Source organism: Myotis daubentonii, chromosome 15 (genome assembly GCF_963259705.1).
Source record: "Myotis daubentonii chromosome 15, mMyoDau2.1, whole genome shotgun sequence".
In the NCBI taxonomy this organism is placed as follows: domain Eukaryota; kingdom Metazoa; phylum Chordata; class Mammalia; order Chiroptera; family Vespertilionidae; genus Myotis; species Myotis daubentonii.
Window position 1 is genome coordinate 10877618 of NC_081854.1, and position 23850 is coordinate 10901467.

At 43.8% G+C, this 23850-nt stretch overlaps 1 non-coding gene and 1 pseudogene across 1 annotated transcript; both read left to right on the plus strand.

Annotated features, from left to right (window-relative positions):
* Nucleotides 1-9213: 9213 nt before the first annotated feature.
* On the plus strand, nucleotides 9214-9340 carry LOC132217687 (small nucleolar RNA SNORA25). Its single transcript, XR_009448962.1, has one exon. It is a non-coding gene; the product is annotated as a small nucleolar RNA SNORA25 (small nucleolar RNA).
* Nucleotides 9341-10375: 1035 nt separating this feature from the next.
* On the plus strand, nucleotides 10376-11442 carry LOC132216700 (syntaxin-4-like; annotated as a pseudogene).
* Nucleotides 11443-23850: the final 12408 nt, after the last annotated feature.

Sequence of the window (23850 nt, forward strand, 5' to 3'; positions counted from 1 at the left end):
CCAGCAGCCCAACACACCCCAGACACCATGGCCTCTGACTCAGTCCCAGCCCTCGCCTGTAAGCATGTCACTAAAGAGGGATGCTGCGGAACAACAGCAGCAGCTGCAGCAACACCAGAAAGGCAGCGCAGCGCTGGCATGGCTGCAGGCCTGGCAGGATACGCCCAATTCCAGCAGCCTCGGGGATGCTGAAGCTACCCACAGCCATGCAGCAGCAGCTGATGCAGCAGCAGATTGAGTCCCAGGCCAGCCAAACCCTGTTAGGCATATTCTGTACCTTTCTCCTACCCTTAGTTTCTCCCCTGCATTCAGTACTTTTTTGTTATCCTTGCTTGAGGCTCCTGTTTTCTGCTGTTTTCCTGTTATTCCATTTCAGGTGTCACAAGAGACAACTAAGCAGCTGAGAAAAGCAGCTCTAGACTCAGCTTCCTACAACCTCCTGCCCCTACGTATGACCCACACAGAGTCATAAATATCCCGCCCTCCCTACTCTTGCTTGCTGAAATGGATACATTAGTGTGTGTTAAAAATAAAATTTGTAAAACTCTCAAAAAAAAAAAAAAAAAAAGAAAGCAGGTGTACTCTAGCCCAGTGGCTCAGCTGATGGAAGCATTGTCCTGTACACTGAAAAAAAAAATAGTTTCAGGTTTCATTGATTCCCAGTCTGAGTACATACCTGGGTTTTGAGTTTGATCACCAGTTGAGGTGCATACAGGAAGCAACCAATTTCTCTTTCTCTCTCTCTCCATATCCATCCCCCCCCCTCCCCCGCCTTCTCTAAAAAAAACAATACACATATCCTTGGATGAGGATTTAAAAAAAAGAAGAAGTCAGGGGTGAGGTGAGTAGAGGTATGGATGAACAAGATGGGTTATATGATGATAGCTGTTAAAGCTGATGAGTACATGAGGGCTTATTGTACTATTGTCTCTACATTTGCTTATGTTTGAAATGGAAATTTCCCATAATAAATAATTAAAGGAAAAGAAGGGAAGGAAAGGAGATAAGGAAAAAAGAAGGAAAGATGGAAAATCACTCTTCTATTAAAGAAAGACAGTGAGTTCTGCAATGAGACACAGCCAAGTCATAGACAAATTCATTACTGAACAGACTCCTGACTCCTGGGCCAGGTCCTTCCCATCCCCCAACATGGTCAGAGGCAGGACAGTCCCACAGGAGAAGCAGTCCAGGCAGGAATATTTCATTTTATTTCTTGAGAAAATCCTCCTGGCAGGTATATCTAAGTCATTAGTAATGGAGAGACTTTTGATGAAAAATGATCTTAATTTGTTGGGTTGTATTGTTAATCTAAGTTTGGGGAAGAAACATTTGTCAGAATGAGGCAAAATAGTAAGAAGCTAGGAAAATTCTTTGGCAAGTGGACTGGGGAAACTGAGACAGACAGCTGAACAAACTAGCCGAGCAATTTACAGCCAGTTACAGGTCACCTCCCTAGAGATAATATCTAGGCCTCTGTTGTATTTGAGCTCCAGGCTGAGAAAACCAGCAAAACCCTGAGGGCCACACAAGGACCAGCTGCGATGACTGGTGCCAACCAATCAGTGGAGACCATGACCCTGAAAGGAAACACATGGAAAACTCAAGAATATTCTATTGAGATCACCCCTAAGACCTCCCCTAAACCCCCAGCCTTTAAAAACCCTCAAAACAAAGGACCCAGCATGAGCCTTCTCCTGGCTGGGAGCAAGTCTATGCCATAACCTTTCCTCTCTCCTTCCCTCAGAGTGTGTATCACCTAAAGTATAACAGACCCCCCCCCCCCACACACACACCTGTCTCCAGCCCCACCTTTCTCTGATTTTCCAGTGAGCTAACCGCAGCTTGACCTTGGCCCACCTCTTCCTGATAACGTGTCTAGTGAACCCAAGCAGCCCCGCCTTTCTCTGATTTTCCAGTGAGCTAACCGCAGCTTGACCTTGGCCCACTCTTCCTGACAATGTTTCTAGTGAACCCAAGCACACCTACCTGCCTTGGCTCTCCTGTTGCTTCCTCTATCCTAAGTCCTTACTTTGTTTCACTATCCACAACTTTAATAAACAGTCTCATGATTACCTTGTGGTGTGAAATCCTTCCTGCATGCAGTCAACCCACCCATTACTGGTGGACCCTAGGTTTATCCACTCCAGGCCTCATCACCATCCAGGGACAAAAGTGTCCACTTGGGACTGGAAAGCCTGTGGAAGCAAGTTCTCCCCTTGAGGTTGGATTGTTTTTGACCCAGCACAGCCACAGGAACTGGCTGCCAGTACTTGTTCCACTTGCTATTATCCAGCATGTTCCTTGCATCAGACTCCCCGTTGGGCCGTGATGTGGTAGGACCCACGTTTCTGAGCCCTTTGACCTGCCCATACCTGAAATCACCCACCTGTGATCACACAAATTCTTCCTCTGAAGCCTAATTTCTCTCCTGGAAAATGAAGTACAGGTACATAGTAAATGCAGGAACATATGAAGATTTTAATCAGTTTTGGTCCAAATGACCAAAAGAACATGTGCACATGAGAATCTTATACTTTTCACTTATGTAGTAGAAGGATTCATTAACAATGTTGAAAAATCAGTCTCCAAATACTAAAAACCTTGAGACTTAATTCTGGGAATAAGAAGGAAAACTCTCAGTATAAGTCCCCGTCCACCCTGAAGTGTGGTGGGGTGAGGTAGTGGACTCCGGCTTAGGAGTCTAGAGGGGCAAGAGAGGCACCGTTTTGGAGTAAAACAATTCACCACAAGCACCAGGGCTGAAGGAAAAAGCTATCAAAGTGCAGCTGTGGTTTGAGATAGTGGTGGCTCAAAGCAATTTCCTGACCTAATAGCCTCAAAATAAATGTTTACTGAAACTTACTGATCTTTTCTGATCTTTGTTGACCTCAGAGACTGTCTGCTACCTGTTTGCTGTGCTTTACCCAGGGAAAGATGTATATCTAAAACTGGATAAAAAGCAGATAAGGCCAGGTTTCAGTGTGCCTCTCCAAGAGAGAGGTCTCCACCTGGCCTCCCCCTGCCCATGCCTTATACATTCATATTTCTTGTATAGTATTTTCATTTGTGCGCCATCCCCTCCTTCAGATCCTGAATCCTAGCCACGCAGGTTGCGGCAAAGAGTCAGGATAGAGCGAAGGGGCATTACTCTTCGGCCACCTCTCTGTCTTTACCCCTCCTCATCCTCTCTCCTTTCCCCCTCTTTCATGTTTCATCACATTCTTCTCCATGCCCCCCTCCCTTCCTTTTCCTCCCCCTTATCCTCCCTCTTGACTCTAAGTCTCTGGTGACATCTCTGCTTGCCCCCCTGTGGTAAGACCCCAAGTTGCAGCCCAGAGGGCTTGTAACTTCTAGGGGATCTGCCATCCTGGCTCCCTTGTAATGCCACCTCTATGCCTTGGTCTTTTTCTGGGACTTTTGTTCTTCTATATTAATTTATTTGCTAATCTACTCCAATGCAAAGTGTCTTAGTATAATTATTTTAGACAGATTAACATACGGTTTATTAACATCTTGTGAGACTGAATCAGTGAGAAAATTTCTATAAAAATCTTACTGTGATTTTGTTTAAAAACTGATGACTTCTTGGCTTATTTTAGGGGAGAACTGGAATTCTAAAAAAATATGATTCTCCTCTATTAATATGGTGTATGAGTCCATAGATTCAAGTCTCCTATTAAACTTTATGTGTTTTATAGTTTCCTTGATAAGTGTGTTTGCAGACATAGGTAGAAAAACTGTAAGTAAAAATAATGAATGATAATTTCAGGATGTCGTTTTCTTGGGAAGGTGAGGACACAGGAGGTAATAGGGAGAGATATGTATTTTTTGTTGCTGTTGTTAATCCTCACATGAGGATATCCTTCCACGATTTTTAGAAAGAGTGGAAAGGAGTGAGCGATACACACAGAGAGAAACATTGATGTGAGAGAGAACATTGGTTGGTTGGCTTCTGCACACCCCAACCAGGGTCGGGGATCGAGCCTGCAACCGAGGTATGTGCCTTAAATCAGAATCAAACCCAGGACCCTTCAGTGCTCAGGCTGATGCTCTAGCAACTGAGCCAAACCAGCTAGGGAAGAGGGACACCTCTTTTTGATATTTGGGTTCTTTCTTCTTTGGGGTTATTATGAATAATATTGCTATGAGCATTAAGCAATGTCCCTGTTTAGATATTTAGGTTAGGTCTGAGGCACACTCAGTCACTCAGTTGCTCCTGCTCTCCCTCCTCACATCTACTCTAAGTCGCTTCTCTGTGGGAGGCCCCACAAAATTCACATCCATGATTCCCAAACCAGGTTTTCTCTCCATGTGAAGCTATCACAGGAGGGACCCTGGGAATGGGACAATCTTCACGGGTGGTAGACACTTGGTTTTCAGGAATTGTCCTATTTATTAAATAGTTTCTGATGCCAGCAGGTGACCTTGTTGCTTTCCTGCTCACAAATGTCCTCAAAGGTCAAAGCCCTTATCTGAGCTCTCAAAGCCTTGTGATAGGGATCCTGCTTCTTTGGAATGTACCAGATATTTACTTAACTTATCTTGTGGACCCGAAATGTAAAATGTTGCTGTAGTGCCATAAACATGCTGTGCCTTTCTCTTCTTTTTTCTGAAAATATGTTGCAATTTCTGCTTACCTTTTACACTGACCCTCTATTAATAAAAAGTATTAGTATTTTAATATTCATAATAGTTGCTGTTATTGAATTATCCCTATACTAATGTTGTGTCTACTTTAAGTTTATTTTTTGGTTGACACTATTACAGATGTCCCCTTTCCCCCCAGCTTTGCCCACCTTCCCTGATCCTCCTCCCCTCTGACAACGGTCAGTCTGTTCCATGTATCCCTGCCTCTGGTTCTATTTTGATCATCAGTTTATTTTGTTCATTAGATTCCTCCACATATAAGCAAGATCATATGGTCTTTCTCTGACTGGCTTACTTCTCTTACACAATAACCTTCAAGTCCATCTATGCAAAAGGTAAGAGTTCCTTCTTTTCATGGCCACGTAGTATTCCATGTGTAAATGTACTACACCTTTTTTATCCACTCATCTACTGATGGGTACTTGCTATTGTAAATAACAAGTGAACATAGGGGTGCATATATTTTTTTCAAATTGGTGTTTTGGAGTTCATCTTAATATATGGTTTATGTGACCATTGTGTAGGTCTGTTTCACAATTGCTGTCTAGTAAAAATGAAAATAATGTTTTTGCAGTCTGAGCAACTTTTACAGCATCTTGGTTCTTTGGGGGGAAAAACGAGTAACATATTTGAATACTTATTGCACGATCTGTATATGAAATAAACAGAAAATCGAGTACTTCTCCAGGCTTAAACTCTGTTGCATAAGAATTCCTGATAGAAAAATCTGAAGCAATTCAGAAAATTCAAAGTAAATTTATGGTTCATCTATCAGAAGGATTTTGATCTACAACTAATTTATTTAAAAAAATAAAAGTAAGATCGCTGAGTCAAAAGGGAATTCCATTTTTTAAAGAAACTCCATACCGTTTTCCATAGAGGCTGCATCAGTCTGCATTCCCACCAACATTGCACAAGGGTTCCCTTTGCTTCACATCCTCACCAGCACTATTTGTTGATATTGGTGGTTACCATTCTGCCAGGTGTGAGGTGATATCTCATTGTAGTTTTAATTTGCATCTCTCTGATGATTAGTGATGTTGAGCATTTTCTCATATGTCTATTGATCATGCATATGTCCTCTTTGGGGAAGTGTCCATTCAGGTTCTTTGCCCATTTTTGAAAATAGTTTTTATTGATTTCAGAAGGAAAAAGAGAAAGGAAAAGAGAAATAGAAACGTCAATAATGAGAGAGAATCATTGATCAGCTGCCTCCTGCCCGCCGCTTACTGAGGATTGAACTCCCAACTCAGGCATATGCTCTGACCAGGAATCGAACTGTGGCCTCCTGGTTCATGGGTCAAAGCTCAACCACTGAGCAACACCAGCCGGGCCTTTGCCCATTTAAAAATATTGTATTGTTTATCGATCTGCGGAAGAACCAAGATGGCGGCATAGGTTAACGCCGGAGTTTGCTGCTTTGAACAACTACTTCAAAAGTGAAACCAAAAAACGGAAGGGACATCACCCAGAACCACAGGAACGCTGGCTGAGTGGAAGTCCTACAACTAGGAGGAAAGAGAAACGCACACGGACACTCAGAGGAGGCGCAGTGCTGAAGTCAAATTCTGAGGTGCGGAGTGTGCGGAGCGGGCTGGCGGCTGGTGGCGGAGGGCGCGGTTGTTGTTTTCAATCGGGAGGGAGTCGCAGACTCTGAGCACCAGATCCGGGCGAGTCTTTAGGGACCCAGACTCAAACGGGAGAAACGGGACTGTCTGGCTTCGGTCAGAGCGAGTGCAGCTTTCTCTCCGAGCTTTGCAGCGGGTGCTGGGACTCAGAGAGGCAGAGCCCCTGGGGACAGGACTGAGAGCCGCCATAACTGCTCTCTCCGGCCCACCCTGTTGATCCTGTGCGACCCACCCCGCCCAAGCCCTGCACAGAGGCATTTGCCGGATAGCCTTAGGCAAAGGCTAGATTAGCACCTCCCTAGAGGACAGAAGTTCTCTCACTGCTGACACAGCTGATTCTCATAGCCACTTGGCCTGGAGGTCAAACCCTCCCTGGAATTAGCTACAACAATCAAGATTTAACTATAAGACTGCGAACAAAGACCACTAGGGGGTGCACCAAGGAAGCATAACAAAATGCGGAGACAAAGAAACAGGACAAAATTGTCAATGGAAGATATAGAGTTCAGAACCACACTTTTAAGGTCTCTCAAGAACTGTTTAGAAGCTGCCGATAGACTTAATGAGATCTACACGAAAACTAATAAGACCCTCGATCTTATATTGGGGAACCAACTAGAAATTAAGCATACACGGAATGAAATAACGAATGTTATACAGACGCCCGACAGCAGACCAGAGGAGCGCAAGAATCAAGTCAATGATTTGAAATGCGAGGAAGCAAAAAACATCCAACCGGAAAAGCAAAATGAAAAAAGAATCCAAAAATGCGAGGATAGTGTAAGGAGCCTCTGGGACAGCTTCAAGCGTACCAACATCAGAATTATAGGGGTGCCAGAAGATGAGAGAGAGCAAGATATTGAAAACCTATTTGAAGAAATAATGACAGAAAACTTCCCCCACCTGGTGAAAGAAATGGACTTACAGGTCCAAGAAGCACGGAGAACCCCAAACAAAAGGAATCCAAAGAGGACCACACCAAGACACATCATAATTAAAATGCCAAGAGCAAAAGATAAAGAGAGAATCTTAAAAACAGCAAGAGAAAGAAACTCAGTTACCTACAAGGGAATACCCATACGACTGTCAGCTGATTTCTCAACAGAAACTTTGCAGGCCAGAAGGGAGTGGCAAGAAATATTCAAAGTGATGAATACCAAGAACCTACAACCAAGATTACTTTATCCAGCAAAGCTATCATTCAGAATTGAAGGTCAGATAAAGAGCTTCACAGATAAGGAAAAGCTAAAGGAGTTCATCACCACCAAACCAGGATTATATGAAATGCTGAAAGGTATCCTTTAAGAAGAGGAAGAGGAAGAAAAAGGTAAAGATACAAATTATGAACAACAAATATGCATCTATCAACAAGTGAATCTAAGAATCAAGTGAATAAATAATCTGATGAACAGAATGAACTGTTGATTATAATAGAATCAGGGACATAGAAAGGGAATGGACTGACTATTCTTGGGGGGGAAAGGGGTGTGGGAGATGTGGGAAGAGACTGGACAAAAATCGTGCACCTATGGATGAGGACAGTGGGTGGGGAGTGAGGGCGGAGGGTGGGGCGGGAACTGGGAGGAGGGGAGTTATGGGGGGGAAAAAAAGAGGAACAAATGTAATAATCTGAACAATAAAGATTTAATTAAAAAAAATAAAATAAATAAAATAAAAATATTGTATTGTTTATCATTATATTTCTTTGTAAGTTAACCCATTATCAGATGTATCACTGAGAAATATGTTCACTTATAGTGTGGGTTCACTTTTCATTTTGTTGATGATGTTCAGAAGCCTTTTAGTTTGATGTGGTTCCATTTGTTTACTTTTTTCCTGTTTCCCTTGTCGTAGGAGATATACTGGGAAAAATAGTGCTGTGAGAGATGTCTGAGGTTTTACTGCCTATTATTTTGTTCTAGGATTGTTATGGTTTCATTACTTACTAAGTCATTTATTCATTTTGAGTTTACCCTGGTGTGTGGTGTAAGTTGTTGGACTAGTTTCATTTTTTTCAGTGCCTGTTCAAATTTCCCAACACCATTTATTGAAAAGACTGTCTTTACTCCACTGTATACTTTTGCCTCTTTTGTCCAATATTAATTGACCATAAGGTGTAGGTTAATTTCTGAGCTCTCTATTCTGTTCTGCTGCCTTTTGACCCAGCAATCCCACTTCTGGAAATATATTCGAAGAATCTGAAATGTCAGTTAGAAAGAGTATATGCACCCCTATGTTTGTAGCAGCTTTATGTACAATAGGCAAGATCTGGAAACAGCCCAAGTGCCAATCCGTAGATGAGTGGATAAAAAATCTGTGGCACATTTCATAATGGATACTATGTAGCTGTAAAAAGAAGGAACTATTACCTTTAATGACAGCATGGATAGACCTGGACATTATTATGCTGATCAAAATACGCCAGTCACAGAAAGACAAATACTATATGCTCTCACCTGTAGGTGGAATCTAATTAACAAAATAAACTGATGATCAAAATAGAACCAGACGTAGGGATACGGGAAACAGACTGACAGATGTCAAAGGGGAGGGGAGTGGTAGAAACTGGATGAAAGAAGGTGAAGGGATTAGTCAAAGAACAACAACAGTGTAATGAAGGCCAGAGGGAAGAGGGCTCAGGCTGCATGGATGTGGGCCAAGGCGGGGAAGTGTAATAGTGTGAATAATAAAAATTAAGTTTAAAAGAAATAGGTCATTTGTCCGGCAGGTGTTGCTTGGTGCTTAAGAGTCAACCTATGAACCAGGAGGTCACGGTTTGATTCCTATTCAGGGCACATACCTGGGTTGTGGGATCAATCTCCAGTGTGGGCGTGCAGAAGGCAGCCGATCAATGATTCTCTTTCTTCATTGATGTTTCTATCTCTCTCTCCCTCTCCCTTCCTCTCTGAAATCAATACAAATGTATTTTTAAAAGAGTAGGTCATTTAAAAGAGAACTTATGGGACCAAAACCAGGAGCTCTTAATGCTGATGCATAAGATTGAAGTTCTTTATAGGATGTAATAGATACTCAATAGTGCTATGTTTGCCTGAGGAGATATACGATTTTATTAGAGTCATCTTATTCTGTCTGCACTGCCCTTCCCTTGAAAACAGGATTGTAACCTCACATTAGCACCACAGACAACACCACAGAGAGGAAAGCTTTGCAGACTTGGGTATCAAGGATAGTGTTAGAACAGAACTCACTAGGTGTTTTTTTTTTTAAAATTCTAATACTTTATTTATAATTTAAAATAAATTGTAAATAGCCACACCAGAGAAAATAATGATTTGTCTCTCCAATCTCTCTACAGAAAATAATGCTACAAAATCTTTGTCATATTAAGAGGTAATTTGAATATGTAAGAAAAAAAAGAATTTTGGGGTATGTCGATTTGTTAATAAAGATAATACTGAGATTTTCTACATTTTTAATGTTTGTTGTATTTGTTGGCTCTTTAAAATTTATGACTTGTGCTGATCAATGGTTCTAAGTAAACATTCAATTTTGTGTTCACAATTTGACATTCTTTTTCCTAACTCATATGAAATTCAAATTGTATAACTTTCAAGCTCAACAAAATCTGGAGGGAAACTTCTGGGTGCAATAAAAATTTGATGTGGAGTGAACAATTCATCTATAAAAATCCAAATTTAGAGTTTTGCTGTCATTCATAGGACACCTGAGATATCAGGTAACCAAGAGATTTGGTAGATGGAGAGGAATGGAAATAATTCAAAGACCCAGAACTTACTGTTTTGAAGGTGTCCTATCAGTCACGGACAAGCAAAAGACACTGAGAAGAGAAGGCTTTAGGGAATAAGAAGGTCTTTCTATTCTCTGAGATATGCCTTATCTGCTGGGAGATTTGCATTGAAGAGGATTGAGAAAAAATGGGGTGGGGAAGTCCTCAGAGGTACTTCACAGATTTCTTATTGAACAGTGATCCCTGGCCTCTCTATGTCATATCTTAGTATCTGAGACATCACTCCTGGCCACCATGAGCACAAAGCAGATAAAGAGGGGTGTACTAATCCACGTGAGGTGGACTGAGTTGACTGTGGATGATGTCAGGGACAGAGCCTCTGGCGGCTCATGGGGGGTGTGGGAGCCCGCAGGGTGAAGGCGGAGGGGAGTGTCGGGGTGTGAGGGCAGTACGGGAGTTCCAAACTTAAAATCTTGAGGCCCTCAGGGCTCAGGTGCTGGGGAGAGGGAGCTCGGGCCGCCATGCGAGACAGGACCCAAGAGCTGAGGCAGGGGGTTGACAGCTCGGACGATGAGGACAGGGAGCGGGTCGCGCTGGTGGTTCACTCGGGCACGGCACGGCTGGGGAGCCCGGATGATGAGTTCTTCCAGAAGGTCCGGACAATTCCGCAGACTATTGTCAAGCTGGAGAATAAAGTCCGAGAGTTGGAGAAACAGCAGGTTACCATCCTGGCCACGCCCCTTCCCCCCCGAGGAGAGCAGGAAGCAGGACCTGCAGAACCTGCGCCCCTAAGAGATCAAACAGCTGGGGAGGGAGATCCGCGGGCAGCTCAAGGCCATTGAGCCCCAGAAGGAGGAAGCTGATGAGAATTATAATTCAGTCAACACAATAATGAGAAAAACGCAGCAAGGGGCCCTGTCCCAGCAATTCGTGGAGCTCATCAACAAGTGTAACTCAATGCAGCCCGAGTACCGGGAGAAGAATGTGGAGCGGATTCGGAGGCAGCTGAAGGTCACAAATGCTGGCATGGTGTCTGGTGAGGAGCTAGAACAGATGCTGGACAGCGGGCAGAGCGAGGTGTTTGTGTCCACTCTACTGAAGGGCACGCAGGTGTCGCGGCAGGCCCTAAATGGGATCCCGGCCCGGCACAGCGAGATCCAGCAGCTTGAGCGCAGTATTCGTGACCTTCATGAGATCTTCACTTTTCTGGCTGCTGAGGTGGAGATGCAGGGGGAGACGATCAACCGGGTTGAGAAGAACATCCTGAGCTCAGCAGGCTACGTGGAACGTGGGCAGGAACATGTCAGGAGGGCCCTGGAGAGCCCGAGGAAGGCCGGGAAGAAGAAAGTGTTGATCACCATCTGTGTGTCCACCTTTGTCCTCGTTCTGGTAGTCGTCATTGCCGTCTCGGGAACGACTTAATAGCATCGTGCATTCTCGGCACTCAGAGCCCGGGACCCAGGGTGTGCCTTCTCTGCCAGCAGCTGGGCAGGGGCAGCACAGACCCTGCAGCCGGACCCCCATCCTCACACCGGCCCTGTGCAGAGGGGCAGATGGCTGTCCTGGGGTTGGCAGCCACCTGTTCATGGGGCCCTCCCCCTTGGGCCACAATGGCTGGCGGAGGGCCTGCACTGTCCTGTTTGGATGGGACACATGGTTTTGTAAGAAATTTAAAAAAAAAAAAAAGGTCCCTGCTACCCATGGGGACCTCCAGGATTCCACAAGTTTGAATATCATTCAAAGAAAGGGCAATTATTGTGAGTTTGTTTAGCAGGACCACCAGGTAGGATTGTCTAGGTATTCCTCTTTCTTGAAAAATATCAATGGCATAAAATACACTCGGGTGAGGATTAACAACAGAAAAAGAGGGAAGTGATCAAGATTAAGACAAAGAAGGTGAAAGGAAGAGTTTGTGCCTAATCAAAGCTCAAGAGCTTATGGAGAGTTCAGCGGAGGGGGTGGGGGGATACATTTTATTCCAGTATGAAATGAAACCCAGAAGTATAAGTGTTCTCTTTTAGCCATGACCAGCATTGCTAGAGAGCAGAGCAGTCATGACTAGGGTTGACGGGGGATTGAGAAAAAGAATGAAACAGACACAGAGACAGTAGGGAAAGCTGGGACCAGGTGGGACACTGTTCTTGGATGGAGAGACAATGACCCAGAGCTAGTGCAGCACGTTTATTAGATACAGCATGATACCAGGAAGTTTTACTAGAGTTTAAGACAAAGGAAATTATGTGAAATCATGCTGAAAGATCAAGCTGCAATTCATCATTCTTGTGGCTTTTCGGAAACGTCAGCCCTGACTGGACCCTGCACCTGGCGCCTGGCTGAACTTAGATAATTCCAACACCCCCACCCGCCCCCAGCCCCCCAGCACCCGAGCTAAAGGTCAGGACTGACGACACCCCTGACATTGGCAAGGTATGTCTCCAGGACTTGGCTTTGCCGAAGCCGCTGGACTCAGCCGACGACCCTTGGCTCAGTTGCCCCCCGGGCGCTCTCTACACAGAGAAAGGCCTGAAGAGCGCCATTAGCAATGTGTTGCCACCTCAAGGCTTCTGGGTGTTAGGTTGGAGGAAGGCTACGGAAAGGGTCATTCCAGTTAGTAAGGTTGGAGTTGAAGAAGATGCTGTGGCAGTGGTCATGGTGAGAGATGACACGATTGATGCCTGAGGTAGTCCTTGTGGACAAAGAGGCGATTTCCAGAAGACCTACCTTTGTTTTGATGTACCAGGCTCTGTTTTATTTTTTATCTTTGTTGTTGAAAGTATTACAGATGTCCCCTTTTCGCCCTCTTTGATCCCCTCCTCCCCACTTTCTTAAATCTGCCTTGGTATATTTTTAGGAATAGTGTCTTCTGAGTAGTGTGTCTGCTAAGTGGTTCTCTGGACTTGCTAAGAAGCTGATGACCAATCAGAGCCCTTGGAGTTGTCATTCTGATATCTTGGCAAGAATTCAAAGAAGCTGAGAATGGAGGGTGGACTCAATCGCTACAGAGAAAACAGTCCTAGAGAGAAGGGTAGATATGAGCCTGACTGGGTGTCATATATGACATGAAGCTGAGGCTGCTATACTAGTACATCTCCTATTGCTGCCTCTGAAAATGTGGATTGCATTTATTCTGTGTCTGTTTCAGCAGGTAGGTTTGGCATGTATGAGGTATTTTGCCCCATGAGTGCACATATTGAAAAGAACTGCACCTGAGAAGTTTTACTTAGTTCACTTTGTGAGCTCCGGGTCCTGATTTAAATGGTGAAATCCTGGACTTCTGTCTTGAGCTTGTTGCTGTTATTGTATTAGACTTGGGAATTCCTTGGAGAGTGGTCAGAGTTTGGGGTATAAGGGAAGTGTGAATGTCTCTGGAGCCTGATGGTGGAACAGTACCAGTCTAGAATGACTTATCATGAACCACAAGGCAACGTACCCATGCCCTGGTGTAATTTTCTCCACATGATTATGGCCGTCTCTCTCACTCACGTTTGAACAATAGGATGTGATGGGAGTGACACTGCATGACTTCTAGAGCTGGGTCCCATTACATCTTACACCTTCTGCTTGAGCTTTGTTAAGGGTTCTTTTTGGCGGAAGCCAGTCACCATTCATTAAATCCCAAACCCCTGAGACCTCTGTGATTTGAAGAGGTCTAAGACAACCATGAAGGTCATGTGAAGAGAGAAATAACCAGCCAGCCCCAGCTGCATCAGCCAGACCAAATGAAATGTCAGACATGAGGAAAGCATCCATCAGAAAACCTCACTTCCCACAGCAATTTGATTAAGGCCACATGATACTCTACCCATATGAGCAGTAAACCTGCCAAACTGAGATAATAATAAATTATTGTTTTAAACCAATATGTTTTGGGGAGGTTTGTTATTCTGTAATGATTAAGTGGGACAATATCAAAACCAGAGTCTGGTCACTGCATCCAGGTATATAAATTGTTCCTGTTTTAATAACGATTTTTCTCCTCCCTGGTCTAAAATGGTGACAATTCATTATCAAACATGCCCCAGGCTTCTGCCCACATAAACTGGAAAAATCTTGCAATTGTTTGATTAATAGAAAAATTTTTGAGGCAAATCATTTTGGTTCTTCAAATAGTCCTTGGATTCCAATTTTTTAAGTGCACCCTGGCCGGGTGGCTCAGTTGGTCGGAACATCATCCTATACACCAGAAAGTTGCAGCTTCGGCGTCCAGTCAGGGCACATATGGAAGAAAAACAATTGATGTTTCTCTCTCGCATTGATGCTTCTCTCTCTCTCTCTCCTCTCTCTCTCTCTGAAAATCAATAAAAATATATCCTCAGGCGAAGTTTAAAAATTTTTTTAAGTGCTGGCCTTGTCATTTTCTTTATTTTCCAGTACATCTTACACAAAACCAGGCACAGTGTCAATATATACTAACCATCCTTAGCATAAAGGAAGAATTAAGACTCTTCATCTGATTTTCTTCAAATGACAAAGTTTCTTCCCCAAACCACCAATTATAGCACTATATGTGCAGACAGGCGCCTAAAGTCTTAGTTTAGCTATCTGAAATTGGGGAAGGATTTTGCTTCGGAGTTTCTAACATATCCTAAGCACTACATTGTAAGAATATGGTTCCAATGTCTTCTCAGATATTTCATGGGCCTGACACTCACTCCTTGTAGCAGAGAAATGTTTATCCACTTTGATACCCTGATCTCTCCCACAGTATTCTCACACTCCTCTTGGTGATAACCACATACTCTTTTTCCCCCTCCCTCTTTTTCCCTCTAAAGCAAGAAGCCAATCTTGTTATGTTTACAGGAGCTTTAATGACCAAGTGTGGGGGAAGGGTGAGAACCCATGTTGTTAGTGAGCTCTGGGAATCACAGAGTCACTTAGGTGGAGGGATCTCCTTGACAACGGGGAGTCTGGTCACATCTTTCCCTAAGTGACAGTCACTGAGGTCAGGGAGACATCTCTCCTCACCTGGATCATCTAATCCTGTATATCAGTGGTGCTCAACCTTGGCTGCACATTAGAATCACCTGGAAATCTGTTTAAAATCCTGATTTCTGAGCCTCATCCTCTGGAAATTCTGTTTCTTTGTTACTAATGTTGTGGCCCCACGCCATAACAAAGAAACAGAATTTCCGGAGGATGAGGCCCAGAAATCAGGATTTTAACAAGATTCCCAGGTGATTGTAATGGGCAGCCAAGGTTGAGAACCACTGCTGTATGTATACAGAACATTCCATCCAAATGCAGAGGAGGCATTCTTGTCAAGCCACACATGAAACATTCTCTACGTAACGAAGCTGTTACCAAAAGGGACCAGGGTGCAGCAGCTCTCCCTCAGGCCAGACTCTACAGGGTGGGTTCTTGAATTTGAGTAGGACAGATTTGTCAACAGGAGTCCAGGTGATTTTGAGAGTGCATCTGTTAAAGCTAGGGACATAGAAACAAAGAAAGAACTTTGAGTAGAAGAAGCAACAGGGGAGCTTTGGCCCCTTAGAAAGGTTGCAGGAAAGCAGTGAGTCAAGGCAGGGCTGCTGTTAGGTCACTGGGATGTCAGAGACAAGGGGAACATGTAGATAAGATCAGGTGTAAGCCTGGGATGAGCTGCTGCTGCCAGTTGCTCCTCAGGGTTTTTTTTTTTTTTAATTAAATCTTTATTGTTCAGATTATTACATTTGTTCCTTTTTTTTTTACCCCCATAACTCCCTTCCTCCCAGTTCCCGCCCCACCCTCTGCCCTCACTCCCCACCCACTGTCCTCATCCATAGGTGCACAATTTTTGTCCAGTCTCTTCCCACATCTCCCACACCCCTTTCCCCCCCAAGAATAGTCAGTCCATTCCCTTTCTATGTCCCTGATTCTATTATAATCAACAGTTCATTCTGTTCATCAGATTATTTATTCACTTGATTCTTAGATTCACTTGTTGATAGATGCATATTTGTTGTTCATAATTTGTATCTTTACCTTTTTCTTCCTCTTCCTCTTCTTAAAGGATACCTTTCAGCATTTCATATAATCCTGGTTTGGTGGTGATGAACTCCTTTAGCTTTTCCTTATCTGTGAAGCTCTTTATCTGACCTTCAATTCTGAATGATAGCTTTGCTGGATAAAGTAATCTTGGTTGTAGGTTCTTGGTATTCATCACTTTGAATATTTCTTGCCACTCCCTTCTGGCCTGCAAAGTTTCTGTTGAGAAATCAGCTGACAGTCGTATGGGTATTCCCTTGTAGGTAACTGAGTTACTTTCTCTTGCTGTTTTTAAGATTCTCTCTTTATCTTTTGCTCTTGGCATTTTAATTATGATGTGTCTTGGTGTGGTCCTCTTTGGATTCCTTTTGTTTGGGGTTCTCCACGCTTCTTGGACCTGTAAGTCCATTTCTTTCACCAGGTGGGGGAAGTTTTCTGTCATTATTTCTTGAAATAGGTTTTCAATATCTTGCTCTCTCTCATCTTCTGGCACCCCTATAATTCTGATGTTGGTACGCTTGAAGCTGTCCCAGAGGCTCCTTACACTATCCTCGCATTTTTGGATTCTTTTTTCATTTTGCTTTTCCCGTTGGATGTTTTTTGCTTCCTCGCAATTCAAATCATTGACTTGATTCTTGCGCTCCTCTGGTCTGCTGTCGGGCGTCTGTTTAATATTCGTTATTTCAGACCGTGTGTGCTTAATTTCTAGTTGGTTCCCCAATATAAGATCGAGGGTCTTATTAGTTTTCGTGTAGATCTCATTAAGTCTATCGGCAGCTTCTAAACAGTTCTTGAGAGACCTTAAAAGTGTGGTTCTGAACTCTATTTCTTCCATTGACAATTTTGTCCTGTTTCTTTGTCTCCGCATTTTGTTATGCTTCCTTGGTGCACCCCCTAGTGGTCTTTGTTCGCAGTCTTATAGATAAATCTTGATTGTTGTAGCTAATTCCAGGGAGGGTTTGACCTCCAGGCCAAGTGGCTATGAGAATCAGCTGTGTCAGCAGTGAGAGAACTTCTGTCCTCTAGGGAGGTGCTAATCTAGCCTTTGCCTGAGGCTATCCGGCAAAGGCCTCTGTGCAGGGCTTGGGTGGGGCGGGTCGCACAGGATCAACAGGGTGGGCCGGAGAGAGCAGTTATGGCGGCTCTCAGTCCTGTCCCCAGGGGCTCTGCCTCTCTGAGTCCCAGCACCCGCTGCAAGGCTCGGAGAGAAAGCTGCACTCGCTCTGACCGAAGCCAGACAGTCCACTTCTCCCGTTTGAGCCTGGGTCCCTAAAGACTCGCCTGTATCTGGAGCTCAGAGTCTGCGACTCCCTCCCGATTGAAAAAAACAACCACGCCCTCCGCCGCCAGCCCGCTCCACGCACTCCGCACCTCAGAATTTGACTTCAGCACTGGGCCTCCTCTGAGTGTCCGTATGCGTTTCTCTTTCCTCCTAGTTGTAGGACTTCCACTCAGCCAGCGTTCCTGTGGTTCTGGGTGATGTCCGTTCCGTGTTTTAGTTTCACTTTTGAAGTAGTTGTTCAAAGCAGCAAACTCCGGCGTTAACCTATGCCGCCATCTTGGTTCTCCTGCTCCTCTGGTTGAATGTCCAGTGAGAACCCTTAAAGTTTAGAGAAAAGTTAAAAGTTTAAGCTAGGAAAGGGCATGGGCATAGCCTAGAGTGAGCTGGCCTTGAGTCTCTGTCCTGAGGACCTCTTCTTTTTAAATTTTTCTTTATTGATTTTAGGGAAAGATAAAATGTAGAAAGAGTCATCATTTGTTGTTCCACTTAATTATGCATTCAGTGGTTGCTTCTTTTATGTGCTTTTATCAGAGATCTAACCCACAACCTAGATACATTGGATCAATGCTCAAACCAACTGAGCTACCAGGCCAGCACTGTCCCAAAGGTTCTCTCTCTCTCTCTCTCTCTCTCTCTCTCTCTCTCTCTCTCTTCCTGAAGGTGAGGATCTCGGGGGAAGGTTTCATAAGAATATTCATCAGCTTTTCAGGTGCATTTGTAATATGCTAATGGTTTAGAATTAGTGTACAAGGAAGTCTGGGTTTGTCTTTTGTTCTGTTTAATGTTTAATTTTTATCTTGAGCCTGTCTGGTTCTAATGGGGTTTTTGTTATTTGTTCTTCTGGCTTTATCTATCAATCTGACTTCATCTATCATTCGGTTAACGTTATCTTATCCTTGGGTTACTGGCGCAAATGACATTTATTAGATCCCTGTTCTCTATTTTGGCAGACTAGGGGGCTTCGAGCTGTGAATTCTTTGATCAGAGAGGGAGGTGTAAACTATTTATTTTCACATGTTCTTATCTGGGGAAAATAAGCTCTTAGATTCACGAGCTGGCTGTTAAGTTGTCCAAATTGTTTGAGCGTGTTTAATTTTCTTGTCTCAGTTTCACTATCGCACATGCCCAAGAAGTTTTGTAGTTTCTTATCTGCCGCAATGGTAGGTCAAAAGAGAAGTCTCAAACTTGTAGAAGAAATCACTTCAAGATTCTTACCTGATCATAACATAAAAAACTAGAAATCATTTCCAGTTTCAAGAAAGCTGGAAATTCATAAATATGTTGAAATTAAATATAACGCACTCTTAAACAACCAGTGGGTCAGTGAAATTAAAAAAAGGACCTTAAAGCGATCTAGAGGCATCCGGCCAGTGTTGCTCAGAGGTTGAGCGTAAACCCAGGAACCAAAATGTCACTGGCTGTATTCCTGGTCAGGGCACATGCCCAGGCTGTGGGCTTCACTGCCTTCTATGGGGCAACCAGGAGGCAGCCGATCGATGTTTCCTGGTCACTGATGTTTCTATCTCTCCAGTCCTCTTCCTTCCTCTTTCTCAAAATCAATAAAAACATATAAAATATATATGAAAAACCCCACAAACATCTAGAGGCAGTGTGTACAGAAAGACAACTTACCAAAGCTTATGAAAGGGGTGCAGGAGATGCAAGCCCAAGAGTAAATTGTATACAGATAAAGCCTGTATTAAGACAAATCTGAAACACATAGCAGCCTAACCCTGCTCCACAGGAAATTAAAAACACATCAAGAAAGTTGCCAAAACCGGTTTGGCTCAGTGGATAGGGCGTCGGCCTGCGGACTGAAGGGTCCCAGGTTCGATTCCGGTCAAGGGCATGTGCCTGGGTTGCGGGCATATCCCCAGTGGGAGATGTGCAGGAGGCAGCTGATGGATGTTTCTCTCCCATCGATGTTTCTAACTCTCTATCCCTCTCCCTTCCTCTCTGTAAAAAATCAATAAAATATATTAAAAAAAAAAAAGAAAGTAAACCCAAGGCTATCAAAGGAAGTGATCACTGTTAGAACCATATATAAAATAGAAATAGGAAAGGCAAAAAGAGGAATAGCATAACTAAGGGCTGTTTTTTTAATTTGTATACTTATTTTTTCTTTGTTAATCCTCTCTGGAGGTTATTTTTCCCATTGCTTCAGAGACAGTAGAAGGGAGGAAGGGAGGAGGAGAGTGGAGACAGAAACACAGATGTGAGACACACAGACTGGTTTCCTCCCACATGTGCCCCATGGAAGATGGGGAGGGAATCCACAACCCAGGCACATGCCCTTGACCTGGAATTGAACCCGACACCCTTGGGTCCCTGGGCCGATGCTTTAACCACTGAGAAAAACAGGCCAGGAACAGCAGTTTTTTTGACAACATGCACAAAACTGGCTAAACGTTAGCTACATTGAAACAAGAGAAACTGTTATGGGTTCACTCAGAGAGATAGACCACCGACTCAGAATTTAATCTTAAGAGCCTTTATTAAGCTGGCCAGCTGACTACAGTTACAGCACCCTTCCAAAGCAAAGGCTGAACTGCAGCGCCGACTACAGGAGTTACATTTTATTATTAAACTCTGTGGAGGCCCAGAGAAAAATGTGTCCTTCAAATTCTGGGCCTCCAATATGGAGGAAACTCTCTTTATTTATACTTTTTCCAGGCCTTTGTCTCCCAAATTTGGAATGAGACTTCCGGGCCTTCTGAGAAAGAAGGCCTGCGTGCTGGGAAGGGGCCATGAGACCATATCTCAAGGCCTGGCCTGATGTCAGTACTTTCCTATCTATGTGTTTTAGGAACAGACAGCACAGCATGACCCATCTGGCCAAAGCGCCTGATATGCAGCCCAGCATAGAAACAACACTCAAATCAAAGCAGAAATGAAATACATTACAGCAGACACTATGAACTACAAGCCATCATCAGAGATGTTGGCAGATGACATACAGACACTACAACCAGAAAATTGTCAAGATTCCACTATAAGCTTTGCAAATTAATTAAAAAAATAAACATACAAACATCACTTCCATTTTGATATACTAACAACAAAATCTTTGAAGATGAAATGAAGCAGTCAAATTCACAATAGTATCAAAAACAATAAAACACACAAAATAAGTTCTAACAAACAGCTGAAAAGTGTGTACATTTGAACGCTATATGACAGCGAGGACAGAAATGGAACAAAACACAAGTAACTGAAAAGAACTCCCATATTCTTGGATCTGAAGATTTAACATTGTTGAAATGCATTGGGGCTACAGTAAGAAAACAGGGCAGTGCCAATATCCCAGCCATAATGAACACAGCAGCTTCCAGAAAACTGGGGAAGCAAGTGGTGCCCAGACGTGAGAACTAAGCACACTCTCACGAAAGGAAGTTGGGGGAAATGGAAAGCCTAGTCCAGGTCACTAGGGAGAGCGAGCATTTTTTGTTGTTGTTGAAGTGAGATGAAATTTATGAAAGCTTAGGACAGTGAGGAAAAAAGAAGGACCCTTAAAATCCGATAGGGGGAGATCCAAAGGGCAGCTCCTGCTGCCCAAAGCTGCCTGGGTGCAGGACCCTTAGAGCTTAAAACAGAAGAAACCGCCCTAGCAGGTTTGGCTCAGTGGATAGAGCATTGGCCTTCGAACTGAAAGGTCCCAGGTTTGATTCTGGTCAAGGGCTCCATCCTCAGTGTGGGGCTTGCAGGAGGTAGCCAATCAATGATTCTTTCTCATCATTGATGTTTCTATCTATCTCTCTCCCTCTTCCTTCCTCTCTGAAATTAATAAAAAATATATTAAAAACAAACAAGCAAAAAAAAAAAAAAACAACCACCCAGAAGAAACAAAGTACAATCCTGAGGAAGGGGGGTGGGTGGGGGGGTTGCAGACGAGCTCAAAGAAGAATGAACCAGAAGAGTGATTTTTTTAAAAATATATTTTATTGTTTTTAGAGAGGAAGGGAGAGGGAGAGAGAGATAATTTGACTAAGAAAAAAAAAATTGAAAGCCAAGGAACTCAAATCATAGTGAGCTTATTTAGGAAGTTAGGGCGATAGATTAAGTTAGCCCGATGGGCTGTGCGGGCTGAGGAAAGAAGTTACAGAGGCAAGAAAAGGGCCCTTGGAGCTTAGGAGGAAGAGAGTAAAGGTTTGTCCCTGGAAGAAACAGGAAGTGGGTTCGTGTGCTCCAGAGAAAGCAAGAGCTGCCTGGGTCTTTAGTCCTTTTTTTATCTGTGGTCTCCACGGATTGGTTGGAGTCAGGGTATAGGGTCATGAGTCATTGCAGCCATTACATAGCCATGACTGGCCTTTCTGCTTCTCTGGGCATGAAGCTGAAACACAAGTGATGCCTGGAGATATAGGTATGGATATGGATATGGATATGGATATGGATATGGATATGGACAGATATATACATACATATATTACTTAGAGAGAGGGAGAGAGAAACATCAATGGGTTGCCTCTCTCACCCACCCACACACCACAACTGGAAATAGAACAAACCTGAAAACTGGGCATGTGACCTGATTGGGAATGGAACTGTAGACTTTCAGTGCACAGGGTGGCGCTCAACCAACTGAGCCACACCTGCCAGGGCAAAAGCTGCCCTCCTCTTAAATAACACGTTAGAGAAAAGTCCCCTCCCCAAATTAGCAAAAACAAGCTGTGTTACCAAATTTATTGACAGATACTCTACCAATCATTGCTATTGAATATCTCTGAATCTTGTTCTTTTCCTTAAATATTTTTAAAGACTTTTTAGTGATTTATTTTTTAGAGAGAGAGGAAGAGAAATATTGCTGTGAAAGTGAAACAACATTGACTGCCCCCTCCACGCCCCGCACTCCCCCCCCCCCCACCCCGGGCACACCTCCTGCTGGGAATCAAGCCCAAACCAGGCACGTGTCCTGACTGGGAATGGAACCAGTGATCTCTTGGTGCATAAGATGATGCTCAATCCACTGTGCCACTCTGGCTGGGCTTGGAGGCCTTTTATTGCCCAACAGCTCAGCTATTATGTCCCTTGTATAGATTAATAAAGAAAGGAATAATTTGGGGTTGGAGACAAGAGCACATAAATGGCCGAAACCGGTTTGGCTCGGTGGATAGAGCGTCGGCTTGCGGACTGAAGGGTCCCAGGTTCGATTCCGGTCAAGGGCATGTACCTGGGTTGCGAGCACATCCCCAGTAGGAGATGTGCAGGAGGCAGCTGATCGATGTTTCTCTCTCATCGATGTTTCTAACTATCTATCTCTCTCCCTTCCTCTCTGTAAAAAATCAATAAAATATATTTTTTTAAAAAGGGCACATAAATGCCTTACTATTGAAAAGAGAGAGAAAAATTATAAAAAGACATGAAGTAAATTCACAGTGACAGCCATGGGCAATACTATGACCATGGTGATGGTTTCACTTTCATGCCTATGTCAAGACTCATCAAATACTACACTTGAAATGTGGTCTTTACTAATTAAAACGTTTGAAAAATGGTTCAAAATGTCAAAGTAAAATTTTGTATGTCCAACACTTCGTTTGGCATCTCTCTATTCAATCCAGGTTCTCCTATCCTCTGACTGGGTCACAAAAGCGACATCCCTGGTCTATAGATGCCACTTTCCTTTATCTTTGATTTCCTGCCTGGGCACTCTGATCATCAGGTAAAGATCGAAGAGGGTACCGAAATGCACAAAACCCTTTGATTATTTTCAAGGACAATGAGTTTGAACACAGAAGATAAACATGCCTGGAGATCCGCAGATGTATGAACACACTGGTCCTGCAGTCTTTTTCACAGAAAGGTTTCTGGATGCACGTATAGAGGAGACTGTTCCATGTAGCTGGCTACAGGATTCTCCAATCCCGCTGAAGTTAGTGATTCTGTAGCAGTCACTTTGTAACCTCTATTGTCCTAAAACCAGTGATCATCACCCATAGAATTGTACACATTAAGACAGAAACCCACGGTAAGATCTTAAAGGTCAATTACCTTCAAATGTACTGGCCTAGCCCTGGCCTGTGGGACTGTGAGGTCAGAGTGTTCGCCCCGGCTTCAATGTGTTTTGGGTTAGATTCCCAGTCAAGTGCACAACATTCTTTTTGAAAACAGGAAGTTCCACCAAATTTCTGCCTGTTCCCTGGAAGGAGTTTCCTGAGGCCAGATGGAAATAACACCCTATCACCCAGAAGGAGTTCAGCCTCTTTACACTTGCTGCTAAAGGGAAGGCTGTGACATTACAAAATGCAGCATTTTGTCTGCTTCACATTTCATATTCACGGCTCTCCCAGCATCACAGGGAGCTGTGGGAATGTCTTCTCTGGGGTTGGTTCCAGGGGAGCCTGAAATCAGGGTCCACTTGCCCTTTCCAGAGGGGCTGAGCCTGGGACAGGTGACTCACTAGGAAAATAGATATGACATCACTGTGTTTGTGACCGGCAGTGAGGCCTCATGCCAGGATCTTCCTGAGAAAATTTGGTGGAGAGAATTCAGCCAATGGGGTCCCCATAGACTCCTGCCCCCCATGGGACCCTGAGCACCCTTTGCAGTGGGAACAACTGGGAACATGGTGGTGACCGAGGCAGCCCTGGTCCCGTCCCCATGGGGCTCTAGGTCCAGTAGAG